General features: G+C 38.1%; 1 protein-coding gene across 16 annotated transcripts in view; it reads right to left on the bottom strand.

The window, feature by feature from the left end:
• epb41l3b (erythrocyte membrane protein band 4.1-like 3b) overlaps positions 1–12,996 on the bottom strand; it is a 59,703-nt gene that overhangs the window by 41,420 nt on the left and 5,287 nt on the right. For 6 of the 16 annotated variants that reach the window (XM_028471999.1, XM_028472001.1, XM_028472000.1 and 3 more), the window contains exon 1: positions 1,119–1,275. The exons of 2 other annotated variants lie outside the window; for them this stretch is intronic. The gene's annotated coding sequence lies outside the window, so the exon portion shown is untranslated. Of the gene's footprint in view, positions 1–1,118; positions 1,280–12,996 lie in introns of those variants that run through there. 8 more of the 16 variants (XM_028472006.1, XM_028471997.1, XM_028471998.1 and 5 more) reach the window with 5 other exon arrangements.

The raw sequence follows: 12,996 nt of genomic DNA, 5'->3' as shown, positions 1-12,996 counted from the left end.
ATTGACTTATTTTTGTTTTACATTGTATTCTGAAAATACAGTTTGTCTTTTATTTATCACACTAATCAAAGTTCCTTATTTTAATATATCAGCCATCGACCAATATATCAGCAGATACATCAAATATCAGCTTTTAAAAATCTCTAAATGGCCTTAAAAATCTCATATTGGTCAGGCTCCAGTATGAACCAGTATATCGCCCAGCAATACATCAAAATGAATGCTTCTTTTTTTAGTATCAATACCCAATTGTCATTTAAATTAATACTCAACCTAATTTTCATTTTATGTACATTTTAAAGGCTGGAAATATTCCTTGAGTTTGATCAGTTGCAGTGATGGTGGATCTGGTCAGGATTTGGCCCGCGGACCTCATGTTTTACACCCCTGCCACAGCAGCTCACCATGCATCTTAATAATCAAACTGTCCAGTCAGGCTCCAGCCATTAAAGAAGACGTGGTGGATGCACAAAAAAAAAAAAAAAAAAAAAAAAAAAAAAAGAGGATCCGACCCGTGTCGTCCTTTTCAAACCACGCCCACCGCACTGCAGATCAAAAACACCCAGTAAGTGGCGTAAACCTCCGAGATTTCAATCAGAATAAAACCCTTAAATGTGCACGAAAGCATCGCGTCCGCCTGTGACTCAGCACCGCCCTTCAGTGATGTAAGGAGAGCAGGATTACAGGTCGGAAAAACATCTGGATTGGGATGTTTTCCTCCATTTCTCATTCTTTCCATATACACACTGAAGCCCTTTAGTCTGGATAGTTTAACTTCAAATAATCGTCTAGGTTTTGTCTTTTCGACAGCATTGGATCTCCTGCAGCTGAGCCAAATCAGCACAAATGATGTCGATACAACGCAACGTAAACGTAAACTATAAAGACACCGCAGCGGAATGAGCACATTTTAATTACAGTGATCACGTCCCATTCGTAGTCATGCAAAAAAAAAAAAAAAAAAAAAAGGAAAAACTGTCGGAGGAAAAAAAAGGGAAGAAGCAAGAAACGGGAGCAAATACTGTACAAACCGAGACACGTGAACGCACCACGCGTCATCGTGTGCGTGGATTAGGAAAGAGGGAAAAAAAAGAGGCACAAAACAAAGGTTTATTTACCGCTCGAGCCGTCCTCGTTCTGCTGGTTGTGCGAGTCGCGTCTGTAGTAGCTATAGATGTAGCTGCTCTGCTGCTTCCTGACAGCCTGCTGCTCCTGCTGCAGTTCCCCTCTCCGGCCTATCACACCGCAGTGTGCGCGGTGAGCAGCATTATGGGATACCAGGCCAGCCAGCCGCGCGCGCGCACACGTGCACGCAAGCGGGGCGGGGGGGTGCTACTACACCACAGCCACGAGGGCCACCGACTCTATTAAAGTGTATTTATGATTTATCACATGTTATGTAAAAACAAAAGTGAAAGTAATAGATTGAAAGTACTCACGTTACTGTGATTGAGTTGCTTTTATGGTACTTGTACTTTTTTGAGCATATTTCTAAATCAGTGAATTTACTTGTGCACAAGTATTTTTTTTAAAAGTAAAGTAATTTGTTACATTTCTACACTCAATTATTACTCAGTAAATTATTATATTTTTGTTATAAAATGATCAACAGACATTGTAAAACTACAAACAATGAAATGACCAGATAATCAAATGAACCGCATCATAGCTTAACGTAATGTACGGTGCCATAACAGCATTGAATGGAGGTTATTTTCTCAGTTTTAGAGTTCATAAATGTAGCTATACTTAGAGCCTGAGAATAGTATTTATTTTGAATTGAATTCATTGGTGTTATTTTATTAAAAAAATAATGTGTAATGTATATAACTTTTGGAATAAAAATGAGGAAGTCTGTTGTATATAACATATTTTTACGTTTAGCCAAATTCTTTATCCACAAAAATCATCCGTCAAATGTATTGTTTTCTTGAACAAATTTACTTTGTATATGAAGTCTTTGAAAAACTGTAAAAGATGTCAAATGTATTTATTTTTTTTAATCTCTTTTTATTCTGAATGAATGACATTTTGATTATAGTTGAAATTTCGAAAATTGAGATCAAAACACAATATCGCAATAAAAGTCGAAGGTCTGCTGATGAAGTCAAATCTACGGAAGCTGTCGCGGGCCAATTTACCATGGGCTCTATTCTCCCATGCACATAAGTCCAAAAATCATGCGCAGTGGCGCTGTTTTTGGCTGCGCGCTATTCGCCCCCTGTACTTAAGTCAGTCACTGTGTGCCTTCATCCCAGTTATACACTCTGGGTGGAGCAGCCCTGAAATGTGGGCGTTCCCATTCAAATCTGGCCTTGCGCGTATTCTCTCGTCTGCTTAAATTCTTTTCCTCTTACGCGCTTCTGAAGCTGGAATAAGTGCAGCGCCCTGATAAGGTGAAACATTATATTGCACTAGAAATATGAACTTAGTTACAATTTAAGCCACGCAAACTCATAATATTGCAAAAGAGACTCCAGGAAAGAATATATCCAAAGTAACGCTATCACTGGGTGGTGGGAGTCACACAAGCATGCCAAATAATTGACCATCAGCATTTCTAATATGTTGGCATTTACCAGTTCTAGACGGGACAAAATGTGTTGCATTTAATTATATTTTACCCGTGTCGTCCACTCCTTTTTCAGGGAGGGGGTGAGAGCAGCGTTGCAGAGCTGTGTAGCTGTGCCGAATGTGCACGTCAGCTGCTGCTGCTCGTTACAATCAAACTCTGACAGACGTCACACTGATGTCCAACTATTTTAACACTATATAATCTAAAGCCACAGTTTGATCCACGACAAGAGTAAATAACAAGTGAAACATTGTTGATGATGATGATGCACGCTGATCATTTCTGAATGCAGGAATGTAAGTAGTTAATAAAATCAGGCTTTCCACACAAACAAACGTTAATATGAGGGGGAAGAGATTTTAACTGTGGCTCTGACCGAAATATGTGTCCAATCCTCACACTGCAGTAATCTGATCAAATCAACCTGTTACAACGTTTATCAATGAAGGCGTTTTCAAATTAAAAGTGCGCTTTATCATTTTCACAAATTTCAATGAAATGTACAAGCGTAGGGAAAACTCCATGTTTGTTAGACAGCCCAAAAATAATGACATCATGGCCCAGTCCGCCTCTTTTGCTTCAGACCACCTTCATTTACAGACTATGCACTTTTGGTCTACTTACGAGCGGTGGGCATGTCAGAATACGTGCAGGAGAGAAGCGCGTAACTGCAGGCGCATAAAAAAGCATTTAAGTCCAGACGGGAGAATAGACCCCCATATGACAACAAACAGCAGATCGTGGCCATCTACAAAATTCCACGTATTGATGAATGCCTTAAACTATACTTCAAAGTTCAAAGAGATTCATTCTTTTTTAGGGCGTTTTAATCTCTTTAAGGACTTTGAAGAGATAATGTCAAAAACTTAATCTACCATATTTAGAGGGAACCAGTCTAGTTTGGACGAGGCAGACCATTTGTGGCTATTGAGCAGCTGTATGGAAACAGATTAGGGCCAGTTTTGATAAAGAGATGTTGTATAGGGTGAATTGGCCCTAGTCCACTTCCGTAGATTTGACTTCATTAGCAAACCTTTGACTTTTATCACAATATTGTATTCTGACTTCATTTTCGAAATTTCAACTTTTTTCTCGAAATTTAAACTTTATTTTCAACATTATTCTTGATTTGACCAAAATTATTTCCACCATCCAAATTGTCCCTAATCCATTTCCTTATGAAAAAAACAGAATATCACTGTTGGACAGCATTTAAAAAATAAGTTCTGATAAAAATCGAAATGTTTAGTAATTTTTAACTCACAATGACCGGCCCCACTGATTGAATGTTGAAATTATGGCCCTTGGATTGAACAATCCCATTTTTGTTCCCCCTCACTGTGATAAAAGTTGGCCTTCCCTGCCTTAAACCTCCATAAAGTTGTCAGTCTTGAGCTACAGACAGAAATTAGTCTGGGCTTCTTATTGAAGAGATTTGAGGCTGTTGCCTTGTGCTTACCAGGAGAAACAGGAATACTGACTCCACTCAGACATTCATTAGACTTTTATCTCCTCCAATTGCCTTCACGCTCCAGTAGTATTATTAGATCCCCAACACATTATTTAAACAACAAACACAGCGATTACAACAGAATGATTTTCTGCACGAGTTGATGATGAATGTCCTAAATGATGAGACTGAGTTAGAGTATAGAGATAGAGATATCACACTCTGTGCACCTCCTCCCTCCTGCAGCTGGGATCCTTCCTAATACTTTCATTGCTGATTAGAATACAAGTGTGCACTCTTCTATTCACTCTTATTTGGCTCAAAATCATTATCATTGCTCTAAAGATATAAACTCTCATTCACATTTGCTGTGTAAAAGGAGGAAATCATCTCTCAGGCTAAACAGTTTTATATGCAAGATTACAAAATCCTACAACAAATATGGTCAACTGGTTGCCCGCGGGCCACATGAGGCTTTCAGGTATACATTTGTGCGGCCCCAAAAACAAAAACACAATATGACTCCCTAAACACACAAAACAAGACCCCAACAAAAATACAAAACAACAAAAATACATAAATTGAGCCCAAAATTGACAACAAAAATTGATTAATCGATGCTAAAAACAAACAAAACAACATTGCACAAAATGTCACCAAATACACACAAAACACGTACAAAATTATACAAACTTAAAAAAAAAAAACACAGAAAATGTCTAAAAACATGCAAAACGACATCACGAATACACAAAAAGATCCCAAAAACACATAAAAATAGATTACCAGAAAAAACAAATTACAAAAAAAATGCACAAAACAACAACAAAAGTATAAAAATTGACTCCAAAACAACAAAAACATATCACTCTAAAAACAAACAAAACAACAACATTGCACAAAATTTCACCAATTACACACAAAAGAACTATAACAAAATCATACAAAATGACTCAAAAAACACAGAAAAGCACAAGAACATACAAAATGTCTGTGAAAACTAGCAAAACAACATTAAGAACAAAACATTTTGGCCATTACTCTAAATGCTGACATGCATGATGATAATATATATGGCCCTCAATGCGGACAATCACATTTTCATGGTCCATCATATCAATGACTCAATACAGAATCATGCCTGTTGCATCATTTCCAAACTCTAAAAGCGACAACTTATGACGACATAAGCAATAACCAAAATCTGAACTCTCTACAAATTGTGACATTAGCACTGACGATGCTAAAACTGAAATAAAGGGTTCCGTAGTAGTTGGTATCTACAGGAAACACTAAAAATTGTTGTTGCACAATATTTTCTGTATCAGCCAAACAACCCCAGATGTCACGTTGAAATATTTTTTTCACCCCAGTGTTATCCTACTGTTATACAAACTGCCAGAGATGAGATATATTAGCATCAAATAAAGACTCAGTATAGTGTCAAGAAAACTGGAAATAATTATATAAAAATGAGGAAAGAAATACACTTTCAGTTGCTCTGGGATGTTATGTTGCAATTTGTCAAAGCAGCAATTCGTGGTTTTCCATTTTTAAGCTGCAAAGGTCAGCTTTTGGCCACTAGGTGGCAAACAATTCAAACACCATCCCTCAGTAGCAGATCATTTTATTGTGCTAAACAATAGGATCATATTACAATGCTGCTAGTTTGCAGCTTGGGGACTATTTGGACAAAATAATGGGGAAAAAAGGAAATGAGCAATAAGCTCATCTAAGTATTCATTTAAATCTATATACCTCTGAGATATAAAATTTAATCAACTAAATATCTTGCTTACCAAAAAGAAGAGTATGAGAAAAAGGTGACTGATTCCCTCCTGTTGTTTTTTGGATTGACATTTAATATAAAGGCATATCCTGTTGTGAAGGACAAGCTCCATACTCTGCTTATTGCAATTCAAAAGGTCTGAAAAGGTTATTTATTCCTCGAGTTTTAAATACTGACTTAAGGACAAAAACTCTTTGATTAGAAAGTCAACGGTACTCATGTATCAAAAACTTTACCTGGGTGTTTGCATTTCCTTCTGAACATACAGATACATACTAGTACATGTGCACCTTTGACTCATCCCAATATCCGGCGCAGTCCTTGGTCAGCAGAATGATTATTACCACACGGCACAGACTAACATGTGATCTCTGGACTCTACTCAGCTTATGTGGCTGCTTAACTCTTCACTTTTTTTTTTTCTTTTCTGATGAGCTGCACAAAAACTGAGTTCCTGTGTAGCTGACCTTGACCTCAGCTAACCCTGGAAACCTTCCATTCTCTGAATTCTAACAGGAACATGGAAATTAAGGCAAAAAAAAAAAAAAAAAAAACATATACAAGTTCACTTGATGTCTACTCAAAAAAAATACACCTCACATCCTCCTCCTCCTGCTGGCCTGCAGATCCAGTCATCCAATGAACTTCATTACAGCATTCACATTTCCAGTGCAAGCAAACTGGCTCTTCCTCAACACGTAATTACAGTGAAACATGCTCCTAACAAAGGAAGGCAAATCAAATATGATTGGAAAAACAAAGCAGAGGCAAGTCTTGGCCAGTACTTTCAGAATCAGAGCGGAGGCATTTCCCAGTTTAAATCAGTCATTGTGCTGTCAGTTGTCAAATCTGCAAATTTTTCTCGCGACTGTTGTTGGAGCAATTCCCAACAATAGACACTCAACTATGAGCTGCAAGGTGATGCAAAATGGGTACAAAGCAAACCTGGAGGATTTGGCTTCCTTGATCTAGCAGCTTCATCCAAGCCAAGCATAACCAAATGCAATGGATAAGTCCAATGCCATAATGCAAAGCTGGATTGTAGAGCAGGAGAGTAGCTGATTGTTTGTTTGTCTAACAATGTAAAGAATGAGTCTGGGATTGTTCTGGGGATTAGGTCACCTTGGACCAAACCAGACCCAGGTAAGCAGAGGACAACAAACCCAAATGAGTCTGCGATGGTAGCCAGGAGAAAGACAAATGCCTGACCACACTGAGCCTAGCCAAAGGTTTAGATTAGGGGAAGTGTTACGCTCTCAGGTTTCCTTGGCAGTTACAACTCTTAATGCTTCACTGGTCAAAGAAAAGCTTTGAAATTTGTGGGCAGTGTAGAAATGGTTCCAACATTGAACATGGATGAGTAAGCGCGGTACAAAGGAACTTTGGAACAATGCCTTACACGTGCCATTCTTGAATAATGGTCAAATACTCCCATTAGCACACTTTAGAACCTAATGGAAACTCTTACCATGGGAGTTGAAGCCAGGGGTGGACTGGGACCAAAATTCCGCCCTGGCATTTTCTGTCCAGACCAGTCCAATACTTTGTCAGCGGACACCATGTAGAAGCCGTTATTAAGTCAGTGATGCTCTACATGTGGCTCTTTATGTCTTAATTCTAATTATGATACCCCCAGAAATACTTAAAAGGGGGAAACTTTAACTGATTTTTACCCATTTCCATTGGCCATTTTGCAACTTCCTTTGTCCCATTTTTGCCCCTTTTCAAAACTGTTTTTAGACTTTAGCTACCGTTTGCCAATAAATATCCTTTTTTACCCTATTTTTTGTAAGTTCTTTTTGAAACTCATCCAATTTTTGTTCTTTATTTTTTTGGGCCAGTTTTCATCCCAATAAGTTACCTTTTGTCCAAAAAATATCACTTGTTTCCTTTGTTCCCTACATTTTGTCACTTTATCTCTATTGTTTGCCACATTTTGCCCATTAAAACTACCCTTTGCCATAACATACCACCCGGTTCCTCTTTATTTGTAAATTTTGTGGCCACTCTTGACTGCTTTTGGCCGATTTTAGTCACTTATTACTCTTTTCTTGCTACATTTTTGCTACTTTTGGACCATTTTTGGCCATCTGTTACCATGTCTGCCTCCACTCGCTCATCAAAAAACCCAACAAAAAACACATGTAGCGGACCGGACCGGCCCGCTTCGAGTTGACGGCCCACCGGGACAATACCCAGTACGCCAGATGGCCAGTCCGTCCTTGGTTGAAGCTGTATGTGGCAAGTGCATTATTTTCTTTTTTTTACCAATTACCATTCCTACGAACAATCCATTTCTGTTCAAATCTTATCAAAATTTAAAAAAAATCACAATGAACAATCTTTTTAGGGATTTGTACAAAACTAGAACCTTGTAGTCTGAGAATGTAGCGATACAAGTCGTGTCAATGTCATATGTTTAGTTTCTTTGTGTTTACCTGCATTAAACACTTTGTCAATAACACCCAAGTTAATGACTTACAATAAGCAACATGCTTGACATATTCAATCACTTTACATGCAATAATCTTTATGGCGGTGATTTTTTTAACCTTGCCTGCAAGATAGATTCTCCTGGTGTTCACAAACACCAGAATCCATCTTGTACTGCTCCCGCCTTTGCCTTTCAAAACTGAACCGAAATGGTTAGAACCAATCATGAGGCAGTGTTGTGGTTTAGGGCGGGATATCCGGGCGCCAAAGCAAAACTGGTGCATGCGCAGTTGCGGGCAGAGAAACTAGCTGGGCTACTGCTATTAGCATAGCTCCAAATCAAAATTGACAGATGTCGAAGCAAGAGGATGGTTAACGTGCCCTTAACTCACATACTCCTGTTGCATAAACGGAAAAAGTCGCTCAACGACATAATGACAGCAGCATTACTATCCCAAAAGAAAGTTTTCACCAGCGGAGCCTTGTTGTTGTTGTAGCATGTCTCTGCGGCGCATGCCAGTGACGACGACATCATTTGTGTGATTAGCTAAATTAAATCATGGTGGACAAGCGCTTTGCACAATCAGCTTCAAGAATTCTGTTCATGTCCCTCCCTGGTTCCGAAAGGATTCACTAGACACAGACCCAGATCGATGTGGAGAACTCGAGATAGAGGGAGGGGCTACACATCAATCTGGCTCTTGCCAGGTTAGTGATTTTAAACTACTGTGTAAAACCTTCCAACAATAACCAGGCGCTACAAAGGGGTGATTTATAGTAGAATGGGCCCTCAACATTCCTAAACAGCACTCTAACTCAATATCCATATCTGTAGGATTCAGTATGTCATATTCACTAATATTAGTAATATTTTTCAAATCTGACCATACAAAAACACATTTTATAGTAAATATGATTCAGTTTTTCCACCCTTTCCGACTGAAAACAGAGCAAGTCCTATTCACATCTTTATAAATACCTTGTGAGTGTTGAGGTGTCATCTCAATGACTGCAGCCTTATAAAGCAAACACGCCCCCCCGCTGCTCTCAGGCTCCATTAACAGATAACAACAATGTGCTCACACATCTGATCCTTTCCAGCAGCAAACTCACGTGTTCAGCCCCATTCTGTTCGTTAAAAGGCTTCATCTGCATTTCACACTTGTTTAAGAAACTCATTAAACACAATTGTAAAAGGGTCCTTCTATGCTTTAGTCTAAAGAACAATTCATTCAAGTATGCTTTTCATTGTAAGTAATGATTTTTTTTCTCTCCTAAAAAGTTTTGAGGTAACTGCAGGTTATCCAAAATGATTTGAAACTGCATAAAAAAAGCAGGGCTTTCATTTTTTTTTTCTACCAGCATTGGATGTTTTTTTTCTATAAAACGATACGCCATCTAAAAGAATGTGTAGTGTTAGTTGGATTTTTTACATTCTTTAGACACATTTTCTCCAGGGCCGCCTGAAGAATTGATCAAAACAATCGACTATCAAAGATAAGTGAATCAGTGGCGTGGGAAAGTGAGAGTCTGCGCAAATCGTTTTTCAAAATAAAATAGACTTTGTTTTATAGATTTAACTTAGTGAAGAGTGAAATTCAGGTGTGTTGGAGCAGTAAAACATCTAAAACAAGCGTTCGCCAATCCACATTATTTACAGCGAGCAGATGTTTTTTTTTTTTACTGTATTTTTCGGACTATAAGCCGCACTTAAAATCCTTTAATTTTCTCAAAAATCGACAGTGCGCCTTATGTATGAAATTAATATGTCAAAATGTTTTAGTACAACTTTCGTAAACTATGAAGCTGCACCGCTTGATAGATTTTTGGAGCTTCAGGGCTACCGTAGTCAGGCGCCTCATGGAGTGATATGTACCAGTACTGTGCTTCAACATACTGAACTGAAAAAGTGAGCGTAATGTTTTATATTTTATGTGTTAAACCTGAACAATGTTGAGCTATTGTTAATGAGTTGAATAAAGTTTGACTTATCTGACTATTTTGTTTCGCTTAATGAGCCTTAATAATAACAATAATAATCATAATAAACCGGTGCGCCTTATAGTCCGGTGCGCCTTATGTATGAAAATAGACCCGGTCAGATCCATTCATTGATAGTGCGCCTCATAATCCGGTTCGCCTTATAGTCCGAAAAATACAGTACTTGTTCACCTGTTTTTGATATTTGTTAATTTTTTTTACTTGTCTTTCTACCTCACCTTTGGAAATTTCAATAAATGTTCCTTTTTTAAAAATTGAGACTCGTACTATTTGTTGACATCATAGTGTAAATTTTATGATGTAAATTAAGGGAGCAAAATTTGTATCAGCTCAAGAAAATTGGCAGTTCGTATCGTTCATCGGCTAAGGCTGATGGAAAAAAAAAAAATCGGTATCGGCCCTAAAAAAAATCCATATCGGTCTATCCCTATACATTAGTATTCTATTTCAAACACAGCCTTTGTTTTCTTTCATCCAGTCAGTCGTGTCTTCAGTCACTTTTTTGATTAGTACCTTTAATCATATATATTTTGTACTTCCCCCACCTTTTTTGTTTGTCGTGTGTCCAATAAAGTGGTCAATGAGTGCATTGTGTGAAGGTCATGGATGTTACAATTCACTTTTTTCTATCCGTCTCTATATACCAGAAGGTGTGCAGATGTCGGTTTACTCCAACCTTTGTATTTCTTATCACCAAACCCTGATAAGAACAGGGGCAAGCGGACTTCTCCTTTTGACCTTTAACCCTTTATTACACGCGCTCCTTAACCAGCCGCCATGTAGTCACGTTCAACCCAATGAGTCACATGCTCAAAGAGCGACAAAGAAGTTCAAGCTAAAGCTCTATCGTCTTTGTTGCATCTATGAAAAAGAATAGTATTCAGTGTTTCCTTCAACACATGAATGTGAAACGAGGATCAGGCCATCATCACCAGCACAGGCTTTGTATTTATGCTGTGATTCCAGTTTTAGAAAACAACAACTGGAAACTCCCAGTTGCTCGCCTGTAATTACAAGCGTTCTGTAATTCTTGACTATCAACATGTCTTCTAGAAAAAATGCCATTGTTTGTTTTTCAATCATTTACTGTGTTCATGTGAAATACTCCTGCTGATCTCTACGTTCATATCATGAATTTTCGAAGTTGATTTTGAATGGACGGATGCCTTGAGCCAAACACAGTCAACTGGTGGCCTGAGGGCCACATGCGGCCCTCCGCCTAATTTTGTGGAATCCCCCCAATACAAATACACAAAATGACTCCAAAACACACACACAGAATAAAAAAAAAAAACAACAACAAAATGACAGAAAAACACCAAAAACACATAACATGGCAAGAAGAAGAGGCAAAACCCTTTCTATCAAGCAATCAACAGTCTTTTGTCTTAATGAATATCAAAATGAGTCACAATCTAAAGTGACTATTGAATTAGGAACTAATCAATCAATACTAATGAGATTTTACTTGATCAATTCTGATCAGATCAAACACAGTTGAGTATATGATGTGGCGACGAATCCTTAAAATTCTCCCACAGACTTGGAAACATTATTCTAATCTACTTTAACATTTATTTAATACATTACCATTACCTAATGTACCATTACATGCTGTGCTGCTGGCAAAACAGAAAGTAGTAGCTAAAAATAATGCTAACCATAAATCTTCAAAGCATTCATTTAGAGTAGGGCTGTCAAACTCATTTTAGTTCAGAGGTCATATGCAACTTTGTTTGATCTCAAGGAAACCAAAGCAGAAACTCCTGGCTTTAATTTCAACGAAAATCAAAAGCAATTTACAGTAATCATTATTGTACCTCAGTTTGCACTTCCACATTTAAATAATACACACACTGGTCCACAACCACTGGGCTACGTAGACAATTTGTTACCGGGCCACAATTAGAGAATAACTTTTGAAAACTATATGTATTTTATGGTTGTTTTATTTTGAAAAAAGTCCTACTTCTGCTTATAATGCTCATTACTTCTGTGCCTGATGCGGCGCACCTCAAACCATGGTTATGGATATTAATGAATAATTATACCAGTGGCTCATATGACCTTCACACACACACACACACCGTGGGTGACCGTGGCTCAGGTGGTAGTGGATCGTCTTCTGATCGAGAGGTTGGGGGTTCGATCCCAGTACCTGACTATGTGTCGAAGTGTCCTTGGGCAAGACACTGAACCCTAAGTTGCTCCCAGTGGTCGACTAGCGCCTTGCATGGCAGTCCTGTCCCATTGGTGTGTGAATGTGAGAGTGAATGGGTGAATGACCTGATATGTAAAGCGCTTTGAGACTGCTTCAGTGTGGTGATAAAGCGCTATATAAAATCAAGTCCATTTACCATTTACCATTTACACACACACGCACGCGATTGGAGTTGAATTACCCAAGGCAATTATTTACACACACTGATGTAACCCTTATTTGATATTGTGGTCACATTTTGGGACCTTTTGTTGTTTGAAGACGGTCAATACAGAAAGTTGACAAACAATTCAGACTAAAAAGCATTTACTTATTGTTGACGAAAACTATTTCATTTACAAATGACTAAAATGTGACTAAAACCATAATGCATTAAGACAAAAAAATAGAACTTAATGTTAGGGAAATGCTGTTAAATTATTATTAGTATTGTTATTTTAAACAAAATCGGGCAATATGACAGGATATACATGTTTTGGGACATATATCACGCATTTACATGCAATTTCCCCCATCAACCAGTGGGC

This window comes from Gouania willdenowi, chromosome 17 (assembly GCF_900634775.1).
Source record: "Gouania willdenowi chromosome 17, fGouWil2.1, whole genome shotgun sequence".
Taxonomy (NCBI): domain Eukaryota; kingdom Metazoa; phylum Chordata; class Actinopteri; order Blenniiformes; family Gobiesocidae; genus Gouania; species Gouania willdenowi.
The sequence above is the reverse complement of the archived record's forward strand: the minus strand, read 5'-3'. Positions and strand labels throughout refer to the sequence as shown.